Raw genomic sequence first — 14,186 nt, 5'->3', positions numbered from 1 at the left:
AGCCTATATTGGATGGTTGCTCTTTTGAGGAGAAGAGAGGGGGTGAGACAGAAAATTTTTTTTCAAACACAAGGTTTTACATAAGGCTGAAAATTATCTTTGCATGTTTTTGGAAAAAATAAAATACTATTAAAAATGAAGAATAGATCAAAAAGATATGAAATTGCAAAAAAGAAAAAAAGTAAAGAAAATTAATCACTATAAGTTTGGTTACCAAGTGGTAAATTGTTTTGGCCACTGCAAATCATGAGGATCACTAATTAAGGCTTGAAGATATCCATTCTGATCAAATTATGGATCTTTAGGATAATAAAATAGAAAAATTAGTGACAAAACACAAGATAAAGTGTTGTTATTGTTGAGTCATTTCAGTTATGTCTGATTCTGTTGGTTTTTGTTGTTGTTTTTAGCAAAGACATTAGAGTGGTTTGCCATTTCCTTCTCCAGCTCATTTTATAGACAAAGAAACTGAAACAAACAGACATAAGTGACTAACCCAAAGTAGACTTTTGACTTTTGTTTTGAACTTAAGGAAGATGAATCTTCATGACTCCAAGACCAATATTCTATACACTATGGCGTCACCTAGATGTTTCCTATGACAGCATACATAGTTCTTTTGTGCCTTACTGTTGATGTAAAGAAAGGTTTTTTGGTTTTAAAGTAATATGTAATAAACTACTTTGGTTTTAAAGTAATATAATGCCAAATGTTCACAGTATTTGATTAACCTTTTGTTGATGTTGTCTTTACATTGTGGATATCATTTTTCTGGTTCTGTTTTCTTCACTCTGCTTCATTTCATTCAAGTCTTCAAATGTTTCTCTGAATTCTTCATGTCATCATCACTTATGATTCTATAATCATAGTTTAATCAATTCAAGCCAGGAACTAGGCTCAGGGATCATCTAATCTAATTTCCTCATTTTATAGATGGAGAAATTTATAGCACAGGAAATTATTTGATCTGGATTGTCATATAGGTACTAGCAAATCAATATCTAGACCAATGTTCTTTGACTGCAAATCAAGTGCTCTATCCACTTCACTAATCTCCATTACATCAATAAATCACAGTTTAGTTAGCCATAACCCATTGTTAAGGACATATTTTGTTGTTCTTCATCACAAATAATCTTCCGTTTATATTTTTGTACATATTAATCATTCTTTATTGTCTTTATTCCCTTATAGCATCGTTCAAGGAAAAGGGTCATCAGGAATGACCAACTGGTGGCTTTTGTTGAATAATTCCAATTTTTTCATAATATTTGGATTAATTTTCAACTATACAAGTAGTGAATTATCATGTTTTATCTTCTCATAGTACCCATTTTGAAACATTTAATTAATCCCAACTTTTCTCATAATTGTAGTTTTAAGTTGTGTAAAGTGACAACTCAGAATTTTAAAATTTGAGTTTCTCTGATTCCCAATGACTCTGAACAATTTTTTCAGGTGATTTTTTTTAGTTTGAATATATTCTTTTGAAAACCATTTGTTCATATATATTGATTACTAGTTTATTGGAGAAAGCCTTTTAATATCAAGAATTTTTGTCAATTTCCTATAATTTTAGACATTAGACTTTTATCAGGTATGCTCAATGCTAGAATTTTAGTGAATTCACATATTTTCATTCTGTCTGCTTTTATTTGCTTAAAAGTCTTTTAATTTCATACAGTCATGATTGTATATTTTGTCTTTTATAATAATTTTATAATACTTCTTATTTCCTATCTGCTTATAAATTTTTCCATCTATTCATTGTTTTGAAAGATGTGGTTTTTCAATTAAATTATTATATCTGCTTGGAATTAATTATACCACATAGGAAAAAAACTAAATTTAAAACTATTTTGCACCAAATTTATTTCCAGTTATTTTACAGTTTGTTGACTCAAAAGTCCTTTCTATAGTTTGTGTTTGGAGTACTAGTGTATGGCTTAGCTTCTACGTCTTTATTATTAATACTATTCCATTAATTGCAAAAAACATTTTGAGGGAAGAATTGACAAAAAAATTGGTGGAAATGGATATGAGTAAAGGCAAAAGAAATATGAATATTTCAAGATATGATCATTCAAGATACTATCTTGAATGATTAAGAGGATGGTGTTATCATTAAAGAAAATTAGATAATTCACTAAGGAAAGATGTTTGAAGGGGTGGAAAAAAATTTTATTTTAGCTATATTATAGCTGATAGTAACACATACAAATGGAAATATCCATCAGACAGCTAGAAACACAAGATAAAGCCTGGGATTTTGGATGAGAATAGAAATACTTGGAAGTTATGCACATAGAAATGATGATGGCAACACTTCACAGGTCTTATTATCACTTTGGCAGCTGGTGACACTATTTTGTGATACCACATGGAGGAGAAAGAGGCAGGGAACAGTGCTCAATAAGCACTTGCTAATTATAGAGCTGGAAACAAATGTACAATCTCTCCATCTTCAACAAACTTCCAGATCAATGAAAGATGCAAATGTCTCAAGGCAAACAAAACAAAACCAAACAAAAAATAAACACCCACAAAGCTATATAAAGGGGATCATTTTATAGACTATTTGCATCATATAATTGATTGGGTAGTGTTAGGATTACTAAGTGAGAACTCAGGTTGTCTGGACAGTTACAAGATGAGAACTCAGGTTGACTTGATAGAGGGGGCAAGCTCATTGGCTGGGGTGGTTCTTCCCAGAAGCCCTTGCATTATCCCACGCCCATTCTCTGGGAGAATAAAAGACACAGCACTGGGCGCAGAGAGCAGATCGGCATGGAGAAGGATAAGAGCTGGAGGAGATTCAGAGCGAGGATTCAAGAGAAGACTCTGAATTGCATCAGGCTTGACGGGGCTCTCTGCAGGAAGGGAAGTCACTTCTTTGGACAAGAGTTAACAGCAACTGCCTGGAGACAACGGTTCATTACAGGAAGAAGAATCTGTTGGAGAGATTTGAGTAGACACAGCAGATCTCTTCCCAGAGAGCGATCCAGCAGCTTCTGGAGACGATAGCTCGCTACAGGGTAGACTTTCAAGACTTAGTTTACTGAGTCTTCCTTAATAATATCACTTAAAAATTCAATGAACATATTATTCTAGATTTTCAAAAACATATTAAGAAGACAACACAAGAAAAGGAATTTGAGTAAAAAGGATAGATGAGAACAGAGCCATTGGACATAAAAGCAATAGAGAGAGCTTTTAGATTTACTCTTAATATCACTAAACTTCTTAATGTGTCAAGTTCATATATCACATGAATTCTTGCATGTTGCAGACAACTTCCATGATCCCTAGAATGCCATTCTTGGAATTATCACATCCTAGAGAATGAAAGGATGTTTGCAGTAATACTATCCAACCCCCCTAACTAATGAGTTAATCCTCCTTCTGGCATGTCTGACAAGAGAGCTCTCAACAAAAACCTTCTATGTGAAAAAAATTTATTACAGCTCTTTTAATAATAGTTCTTAATTAGAAACTAAGGAGATGTTATCTTATTAGGGAATGGCTAATCAAATTATGGTATATAAACAGAATGGAATATTGTGCCAAAAGAAATGATAAAACAAATCATTGCAAAAAAATCTTCGTAAATTAATGTACAGTACTAAGGCAATAGCAGGGAAACAATGGATGCAGAGACAATGTTCCAGAGAAAAATAATTTTGGAAGATGAAGACTCTGATCAATACAATGATAAATCATCAGTTTAGAGGAGTGAAAATGAAATACACCAATCACTCCTTTCAGAGAGGTGATAAATGTAAAATACAGAGACATACATTTTAGCAGCATGACCAACATGGGAATTTTCTTTGCTATACTTTATATGTTTATGATAAAGGTTTCTTTTCATTATTGTTGTTCACTTGAGAGGGTTGTGGAAGGGACTGATTATAAATGCATGCAAAATAAATTTATTCATTTATAAAACATAGTCCTTACCTTCAAGCAACTTCCAATCTAATTAGATAGTAGATGGAATGCAATAGCTTTATAAATTTTTTCAATAGTATTTTATTTTCCAAATACATATAAAGCTAGTTTTCAACATTCATTTATATAAGATTTTGTGTTCCAAATTTTTCTCTTTCCTTTCCTCCTCCTTCCCTAAGACAGCAAGCACTCTGATGTAGGTTATATTTTAAATATATTTCCACATTTGCCATATTATGCAAAACAAATCAAACCAAAAGGGAAAAAATACAAGACAGAAAAAAACCAAACATTAAAAAGGTGAAAATACTATGCTTCAGTCCACATTCAGTCTCCAAAGTTCTCTCTCTGTATGCAAATAGCATTCTCCAGCCCCCAAGTCTGCAATAATTTTATTCTATCTGGATCCAAAGGAAGAATACATTATATTCTATTTATGCTATATATGTCACAAATAAAGATATTATATTTATGCATTATAAGTACATACAGAATAAATACGTTTATTTATAAAACACAGTCCTTACCTTCAAGTAACTTACAATCTAATCAGATAGTAGATGGAGTGCAATAATTTTATTCTACCTGGAACTAGAAGAAGAATGCATTATAAATACATTCTGATTATATTATATAGATTACAAATATATTACATATAAGGACATTGTAATTATACACTATAAATGCATGTAAAATAAATTATAAGACACATTCCCTACCTTCATGTAGTTTACCACTTAATCATAAGAGTAGATGGAATTAGTTTTACTCTACCTGGGGCCAGAAGGATATCATAAAATTTTCTTTTGTTTCTTTCATATAAAAACAATAGCAAATGAACCAAATAGATGAGACTATGAAAAGGGAATATAATATTTTTTTCTTTTTTTTTATATGGAAGTAATAGCAAATGAATCAAATCAAAGACATGAAAAGGAAAGAATGTACTATTGATGAGGAAACCCCCAAACTCTTAAAATTTCCTTGGACTTTGCCTCAGGGACTCTGCCCCACCCCAAACACAAATAGTTTCCTCCTTATCTAAAAACCCCTTGAATTCTATTCAAATTCTAACCCTGGCTGAAGCTCAAGCAGGAAGCCAATCTGGGACTCTACCCACGGGCCCCTTCAGATGCTCCAAAGTCCCCCCCTATTATAAAAAGGGCTAAACTGGAGTCCACTCTTTGCAGAGATCCCAAACATGGCATCCTTACGTCGGTCATGTCAGGGATTTCTGCCCACCAGAACCAACCCTGGCTCTGGTGTTTTCCTACCTTTTAACCTTACTTCCATACCCCATAATAAACTTCTGTTATCAATCTAGGTTTTTCAGGTCTATAATTCCTTTACAGAGGACTCTTGCTCTGCTACTAGACCTCATTTAACTCTGTATCCTTGTGTGAATCCAAAGGGTTTCAGAGGAGACTCCCTGTACCCCGAACCTGCCACTAGACCTCAATTAAACCTAATTTCATTTAAGTACCATTTATCTAGTTCTCATCACTATGGATTTGTACAAGCTGTCACAAAGAAGGAAAAAATAAACAAATAGTTTTTCAGGTGGAAAATTAATCAAGTAATGGAAAGAGATCAGGAAAAAGAGGAATGGAAACAGGTAAGAACTATGAGAGAATGCGTCTCTGTCAGAGGCCAGTGGTTTGAGAACCAAGAAGAAGATACTAGGCTAGAACAATTTAGAACAAAAACTGGAAAAACTGAAAGTCTGTGTGTCAGTAAAAAATGTGGAAATTGTTTATAGAAAAACAAATATCCTTCCAGACGGAAAGAAAACTAGTTTGAAGAGGAGAAGGTCCTCTGTGTGTGTATGCCAGGATACACATAACCATAAACACACATTTGCATTTTTAAGGTTTTTTTTTCCGTTTTTTTGCTGTGTTTTGAGAAATCAGTCGAGTAAATGTGTTTATTACTTGCTGATAATAACCCAGGGAATAGAATGACTATTAAGTAGGGGAAAGTTGCCTCCTGTCAGGCATTTACCTGGTTCAGTAGAATGCAGGAAGGCTCCAGATGGTCCCTCTCATTGAGACTGAGTGAGCCAGGTCTCTCCAGAAACCTCTACCCTAACTATTCTAGCTGAACAACAGGAACCTGAAACAATGCCAGGCATATCACATGGGATGCTTAATGAAGAGATGAAAAGAACTGAAATTCCACAGCCTACACTGCAGCTCTCTATATCCTTCCTCCACAGCTGGGTTTTGTGAAGAAAGTAGTAGAAGAAAAGAACAAAGAGTCTTCTTTTTCCCCTTTCCCCTCACTTCTGCTTGATTATACTTTCCCCTGATTTTATCTATTCACCTGTTGCTTTCAACTCTGTTTGAAAACTGGTGGTTATAAAAAAGGTGAGTATACATGTAGGATGAGTGCTGAAACTGCTTATATATGTACTTTGGTTTTTTTGCCTTTTAAAAAAAAATTATTCTGAAAGCCCCCAGAGAGCATTTCCATATACATAAAGCCCCGAAATAGGATGCTATATAAAATAGAATTACCATACACTATGCTTTTAAAGATCAAAACAAAACTAAAAGACTTTTAAGAAACAATATTTATAGGATGTCCCAAAAGTCTTAGTGCATGATTTAAACTTTCAAAGATTAAAATATTTTTAAGCTTTAATTTTTTAAAACATTTTCAAGCCTTGCACTAAATCATTTGGGACACCTTTAAATATTAAAAGCCTAAAACTTACATTAAGATTTTCAAAATTCCCTGTATGACAAACTCTATATGCTACTTTCAGAATTAGTCTGTTGCATTTAAACCCTCTATTCCTCATTTCTTCATTTCACGTAAAGAGGATGATAATGGCATATCAACTATTATGATGTTCAAATAAGTTCACATGTATTAAGTGGTTTGCAAGCCTTAAAATCCTTTAGAAATGCTTATTGTTGTTTTTTGTATTTTTGAACCTCCTTTCTTCTTCATCATAGTTAAAGCTTTGGAAACGTGTAAAGGGGAAATGTCTTTGGAAGGTAATTGTTATTCACTTGAGTCCAACTCTTTGTGACCCCGTTTGGGATTTTCCATTTTCTTCTTCAGTTCATTTTACTGATGTAGGAACTGAGGCAAGCAGGATTAAATGATTTGCTCAGGGTCATACAACTAGTAAGTGTCTGAGGCCATATTTGATCTCAGGGTGATGTTTTTTTGATTCCAAAGCCCACACTTTAACCATTGTTCTATTTAACTGATCTTGGCAGGTATAGTTATTGTACTTTAATTGACAATAAGAACTCCTGCCCTGGAAACTAAACGGTGAAATAATTCACTTCCAATTACTTTGGAAGGCCACTAAACCACATATGGTGACTTAGAAAACCACATATTAACATTATCTATCTGCCGCTGAGGTTTTTTTTTTTGTTTTTTTTTTTGCTAACTATTTCCTAAATGCATTTTAATCTGGTTCAAGAGGCATCCAGGTGGCCCAAACTGGCAGACACATATTTGATACCTTTGGTGCAATAGAATAAACACAAGGGAAACTGTTAGGATTACTAAGTGAGAACTCAGGTTGTCTGGACAGTGACAAGGTGAGAATTCAGGTTGGACAATTACAAGGTGAGAACTCAGGTTGACTTGATAGAAGGAGCAAGCCCATTGGCTGAAGTGGTTCTTCCCAGAAGCCCTTGCATTATCCCACGCCCATTCTCTGGGAGGAACCACCTCAGCCAGCTCCTTCCATCAAGTCAACCTGAGTTCTCACCTTGTAATTGTCCAACCTGAATTCTCACCTTGTCACTGTCCAGACAACCTGAGTTCTCACTTAGTAATCCTAACAGGAAACCTTGGTGCAGAAGACCTGGTTCAACTTCCAACTTTGACATTTATCAACAATATAATTTTTAATACTCCACTTCATATCCCTGAGCTTCAGTTTTTTCTTATGTACAGTATGAAGGATGACACACTACAAAGTTATTATGAGCAAAATACATTGTACCTATTAAAATTTCTATATAACTAGATTTTTAAATATGATTATAAATATTATTATCATTATTGTTTAATAGCCACTACACAGTGGATGGAGAGCCAGCTGTCAAGTCAATAAAACCCGAGTTCAAATTTAGCCTCTGACACCTGCTGGTTGTGATGAGGTGCAAGAATTGAGGTTCTATATCGCAGATTCCTTGGGAAAGAATTTGCAAAAGAAGACAGCTTTCTTAGTGGGCAAGGACTTGTCAGGACTATTGAAAAGATGGGTTACACTGAGAAGAAAATATCTTCACTAGTGGGTGAAATTCTGTTAGAACATCTGCAAAGATTCGGGGTTCAGAGTTGTCTTTTCTGAGGCTTGGAACTTCAATTCAATTCAAAATTGAATGAGATTACTTTACTGGGAGTTTGAGCCACTCAAAAGGATGTTGACTATGCCCCAGGCCCAGATTTCCAATTAAATGAGATTATTTATTTTGGGAAGGGTGTTGTCTGGGAAAAGATGTGCTCCTCCCAGGGCTTGAGACTCAGGAATTCCCCACTAAGAGGGAAATACAGTTTCTAGGGCCCTGTAAAGGTTAAAGGGGACACAATTTACAGCAGTTGTATGACCATAAATAATTCATTTAACCTCTCAGACATTTGGGACACCATTAAATTGACTTTCAGATCTGATTTAGTAGAAAGAATTTCTGCAACAGTAATTCCCCACCTCGCTGAAATTATGAGTCTAGAAACTTTTTTTAAATCATTATTTTAATTATACATCCTAAATAGAAGAGAACTTAGATGTCATCTACTCCTTTGTCTTCATCTTACAGATTAAAAAAAGTAAGCCCCAGAGAGGTCACATATGTAGTAAAGAACAAATGATAGAGTTAGAAGTGTCTTCCTGAGATTATGTCCAACTCTAAGATCCTATGATTTTTATAAATTAAAACATCATAAATGTCTAAATGGTATTATTTACTCATCTCTCCCCTCCTCTTTGCCTTCCTCCTCTTCTTTCTTTCCCCTCCCCTTCTTCCTTTTCTTCCTCCCCTTTTTCTTTTTCTTCTCATCTTCCTCCTTTTCTTCCTCTTCCTCCTTTTTCTGTCTCCTCTTCCTCCTCTTTTTCTATTCTTCTTTTTCCCCTTATTCCTCTTATTCAGTGGTCTTCAAACTTTTTAAATAGGGGGCCAGTTCACTATCCCTCAGACTGTTGGAGGGCCGGACTATAGTAAAACCAAAAACTCACACTCTGTCTCTGCTCCTCAGCCCATTTGCCATAACTCGACAAGCTGCATAAATGTCCTCAGCCGGCCACATCTGGCCTGCCAGCGGTAATTTGAGAACCCCTGCTCTTATTCCTTCTCTCCTTCCTTTTTCTTTTCTTTCCTTTCTTCCTCCTCTTCTTTTTCTCCTCTTTTATCCTCATTCCCTTCCTCCTTTTCTTCTTCCTTTTTCTCCTCTTCTCCCTCTCCCCTTCTTCCTCTTTTTCCATCTCCCCTTCTCTTCTACTTGGTCATCTTTTTTCTTACTGCTCCTCCTCTTTATTTTCTTCCTCTTCCTCTCTTTCTTCTTCTTCTTCCTCTTCTTTTCTTTCCTTTTTTTTCTCTTTCTTTACCTTCCATCTCCTCTTCCTCCTCCTCCTCCCCCTCCTCCCTATGACTCCCAGGCTGAGAATTCAGTAGTCTCAGTAATCTGATTCTAATGAGGATTGTCACATATGCTTTGACCAGCTCTGCTTCTCACCTAGGCCAAGTCATCTCTCTATGGGCAGCCTGATAATCCTCTTTTCCCCAGGACTTCTATATTAGTGCTGAACTTAGTATGGCTAAACCTCTCAGATGAGCTTCTCAGCTCAAACCATCCACAAGTCTCATCCTCACCAAGAGCAGGAAGATTACAGGTTTCTGCCACTGTACCTGTATCTGCTCATCTCATTTCTCTAAGGCAATCTCCAGCCAAACATTAAGAAGCCCAAACACATTCCTTTTCTGATAGACATCTTGTCTCAAGAAGTAAATTTTTAGGAACGATGAGGTTGGAACTTGCCATTTCCTTCTCTAGCTCATTTTACAGATGAGGAAACTGAGGCAAATCATATATGTCCAAGAGTTAGGAATTCAAATCTGGCTTCAGACACTTACTAGTTGTGTGACCCTGGGCAAGTCACTTCATGCTACTTGCCTCAGTTTCCTCATCTGTAAAATGAACTGAAAGAAATGGCAAGCCACTCCAGTGTCTTTGCCAAGAAAACCCAAATGTGGTTACAATTGAAATGATTGAAAAGCAACAACAAAATACAGTAAGTGCTTAATAAATGTTTTTTGATTGATTGGCCACCAATATTTGGAAGGTGGCCAATGTAAGACCAACCTATTTGAGACTGAGCCACATCTCTTAAAAACTGCAGCAGGGAAGCTCTGAAGGGCAAAGAAGGCTTGGGCTAGAATATTTTGACAGTGGATAGTGATTTTCTAATGAATTCAGTAATTACATGAATTACATGAATGGTAAAGGATACAGTAATTGTCACTTCTGAATTTTAAAGCAAGCCTGTGACAAGGTGTTTATGAGATTTTATTTTAAAGGCCACTCCATAAAGTGACAAGTGGCTGATGAGGGAGCATAAAGGGGAATTGAATGTTCATTTTTATGAAGTCTTCTCTCTGTGGCAGCAGGTGTAGAGTATCATTTCACTTAATCTCTTCTTCATTAATTGTCTGGGAGAATGCCCTGCATTTGCTGAACTTTTAAATGCCATTAGGAAAAGGGGTTATAAACAGAAGGAAGAGCTGTAAAAAGCTCCTAGAGAAGTCACAGGAAAAAGACAGCTGAGTGTGAGCAATAAGTAGTTCCTTCAAGATCAAATATAAACTCTTCTCTGGCATAAAGAACTCTTCACAGGAAGGTAGCAGCTCCAAGCGCCTGGGACTGATTGGCAACTGAGAAAATAATTTCAGAAGCATGCAGGAAGAAAAAGAAGGCACACTTGAGATTAATATGAAAGACTGGCATATGGATAAATGGGAGTTGATTGCTTTTATATCAATATTATAGAATCATGGATCAAAGAATTTAAAGTTGGAAGGAACTTCTGAGATCCTTTAGTTTAATTCCCTTCATTTTACAGATGGGGAAACAAAGGCTCATAGAGGTAAAGTAATTAACCCAAGATAGGGAGCTAGATGGCACAGTGGATAAGAATGCCAGGCCCAGAGTTAAGAAAATTCATTTGTGTGAGTTCCAATCTAGCCTACAATGCTTATAAGATGTATGACTCTGGGCAAGTTACTTAACCCTGTTTGCTTTCATTCCTCATCTGTAAAATGAACTGGAGAAGGAAATGACAAATCCTCCAGTATTTTTGCCAAGAAAACCCCAAATGGGGTCACAAAGAGTCGGAAATGACTGAAAAATGACTATTTTTTTTTTTTAGAAAAAAGGATTTTAATTTAAGTTCTCTAACTTCTAATACACAAATTCTCCCTAATGACTCCCTAATGATTTTTCCTCATAATAGTCTTGGGAGATGAAGCAAGATTTCCATTTTACATATGAGAAGATCGACAAATTAAATGATCTGCTAAATATCATGTCATTCATTAAGTTAGATCTGGAATTCAAACCCAGGACTTCTAACTCTGAGCCTGATATGCCTTCCATTCTATATTATTGCCCTTGGTGTGCGTTTAAAAGGTTAGTAAGAGGTAGAAATAGAATGTTAATCAAACTCTGTCTCTTACACCTGAGGCTATGAATTTACCTTGATTGTCATACTACAGCAAGTGGGCAGAGCCTAGATCCCTTTACTTATATCTAGGGGTGAAAAATGTATGCACAGACAGAAGTTAAATAGAGTAGCTGATCAATAAACTGCACAGGAAGCAATGGCAGAAACTTGAGTCACAAATCATTTGGACTAGAAAAAAATACAAGTTGCAGACTACCTTCAGAGATCATACTGTTTTGAGACAAAGACCAGTATAGAAGTACCCAGCCTTCCTGAGTTACCACACTATCCAGGAGGCTGACCCTACTGGGATATTTGCCATGGGTGGAAAAGCTCCAAGGTGGAAGGAAAGTTTGCTAGCCTCCTATGGGCATATCAGGAGAAGAATTGAGCTCCTATTATTTATTGTTTATAATTTGTTTTTTATATTTTGCATTAATGCTGAAATAGGAATTCTTGTCTGGTGTGAGGATGGTGAGCTGGAGAATGATTATATGTAATACTTTAATGTTGCCCATTTTATTCATTCCTAATATTCTGGTTAAGCTTCACATAAATGTAACCCCAGACAAAAATTTGATTGAATAAACCTATACCAAATCCTTAATTAATGAAATAAACTCTGACAAAGAGGTAGAGCTAATAGAAGAGAGGAAGTTGTTTCTCTCAAAGTTAGAAATTTCATGGTTATCCTAACCCCCTGGCATTGTGTTATAGAAATAGCTTCTAGGGGAGGGAATGAGTATTTGATTGACAGTAATTAATCTTTATTACTAAATAGGATCAAGTACATGGTTGTAAAGTCTCATAGGTGCAAAAACATAGGTGATGATGATGGCAATAGCATTGTGGTGGTGTGGTGATGGTGGTGATAGAACTTGATAAGTGATGATCACATGTTATAAATATTATCTCATTTGAATCTGAGAGTTATTTCCCTTGAGATAGTCATTGAAGTTTCAGAAGTGAATGATGTTTCCAAGGGAAAGAATATAAAGAATGAAGAAAAGACACTGGGGGAATTATTTATTATTATTATTATAGAGCAGGAAAAATGATGAAGAATAAGTGGAGGAGAGAAGTAAGAGTAGAATCAGGAGAACATGTTATCATGGAAGCCAAGAAAATAAAGAGTATCTACAGTGGAAAGGAGTGGACAGTAGTATCAAAAGTTGTAGAAAGATCAAGGAAGATGATTTAAAATAATACCTCAGTGACTAAATGTAATGTTGGAGCAACTGAGGCAAGATAGAGATTAGAGAGTTTTTAATATTTTATTTGAGAGGGAGAGATTGTGCTGGGGGCATGCTGCCCCCAGGGCTAATGTCTCAAAGCATCCAGCAGGGAATATGAATAATAATAACTCATCTTTGTAACTGTTTGTCCTTTGTTCTCAAAGAGGACCAATGACAGTATGAGGGTGATGTCTTGACTTGCGAGTGAATTAGACTTAAGTGAAAAAAAAATGTGCAAAGTCATTTGCCTCACTCTCTCCTCCAGAATCATTAGAATCTTATGGCAAGACATAGGTCAGAATGACTAGCACAAGCTTCTGGACTCAGGGAGACTTTAAAACAGAGACTGTTGTGATGGTCCTCCTGCTTCCCCCACAGAAACCAAGACACATTCCAGAGGACCTCCAGAAAGCTAGCCCAGGCCCCAGGCAAGGAAACACACTGTGAAGGAGACAATAAAGACTTTTGGACTTTATCCCAGGCTATTCTTGTGGTGATTACGAAGGCTGGTCCAGAGACCTCCAGAAAACTAACCAGAACATTACACGTCTGGGAAAACAGAGTGAACCTCGATTGATTGGGAACAACAGGCCCAGTTGTGCTACTGAATCGAAGCCCTAGGCAAGAAGGAACCATCACTTCTGAGTGCAGAAGCAGGGGGCAGGGACTCTGCTGGCTGTGGGCACTTGCAAGAGGGTAGAGTTCCTGGTTTTGGGGTTTCTAGTCAGAATGGAGAACAGAAGGGAAGCATGAGCACCATTCCCCATCCCAGGATTAAAGATGCTTACACTAATGAGTGTAGGGAAACTGAGGACTTCTCAGAATAAGTCACTTGATAATTCTAGACCCAATTTCAAAGGTCTGTCAATCATTAAGGCTCTGAGAAGGAGAACAAAAGGCTTATTCTTCTAGTAGAAATATCTGAAGCGATTCTCTGGACCTTTACTAAACTGCTTAGAGAAGAATCTATTTAATGGCCTGGAGATATTCTGACAGGTTTGTTGGTTGAGGAAGCCTGAGGTAAACTAAGTCTTCTTGGTTATTTTAGCTTAATGGACTTCTTACCTCTTAACAAATCTTCTCTTTATGGGGGATTATATGGTTTCTTATAAAATCATTGACTAAAGTAGATTGAGCTTATAATTTAGATTCAGTTTATCTGAGGAATTTGGGAAAATGAAATGGGACGTTCATTTTGGCTGAAGTAAACAGTTGTAAATAGTGGCAAAACCAAACATAAAACATACCTGCAAATAGCTGTAAATCTTGTGAAACTGACCATCATAAAATTCAGGTCAAAATTTAACAAGTTC

The sequence above is a fragment of the Sminthopsis crassicaudata genome, chromosome 3, assembly GCF_048593235.1.
Source record: "Sminthopsis crassicaudata isolate SCR6 chromosome 3, ASM4859323v1, whole genome shotgun sequence".
NCBI lineage: Eukaryota > Metazoa > Chordata > Mammalia > Dasyuromorphia > Dasyuridae > Sminthopsis > Sminthopsis crassicaudata.
Note: the sequence above shows the minus strand (reverse complement) of the source record.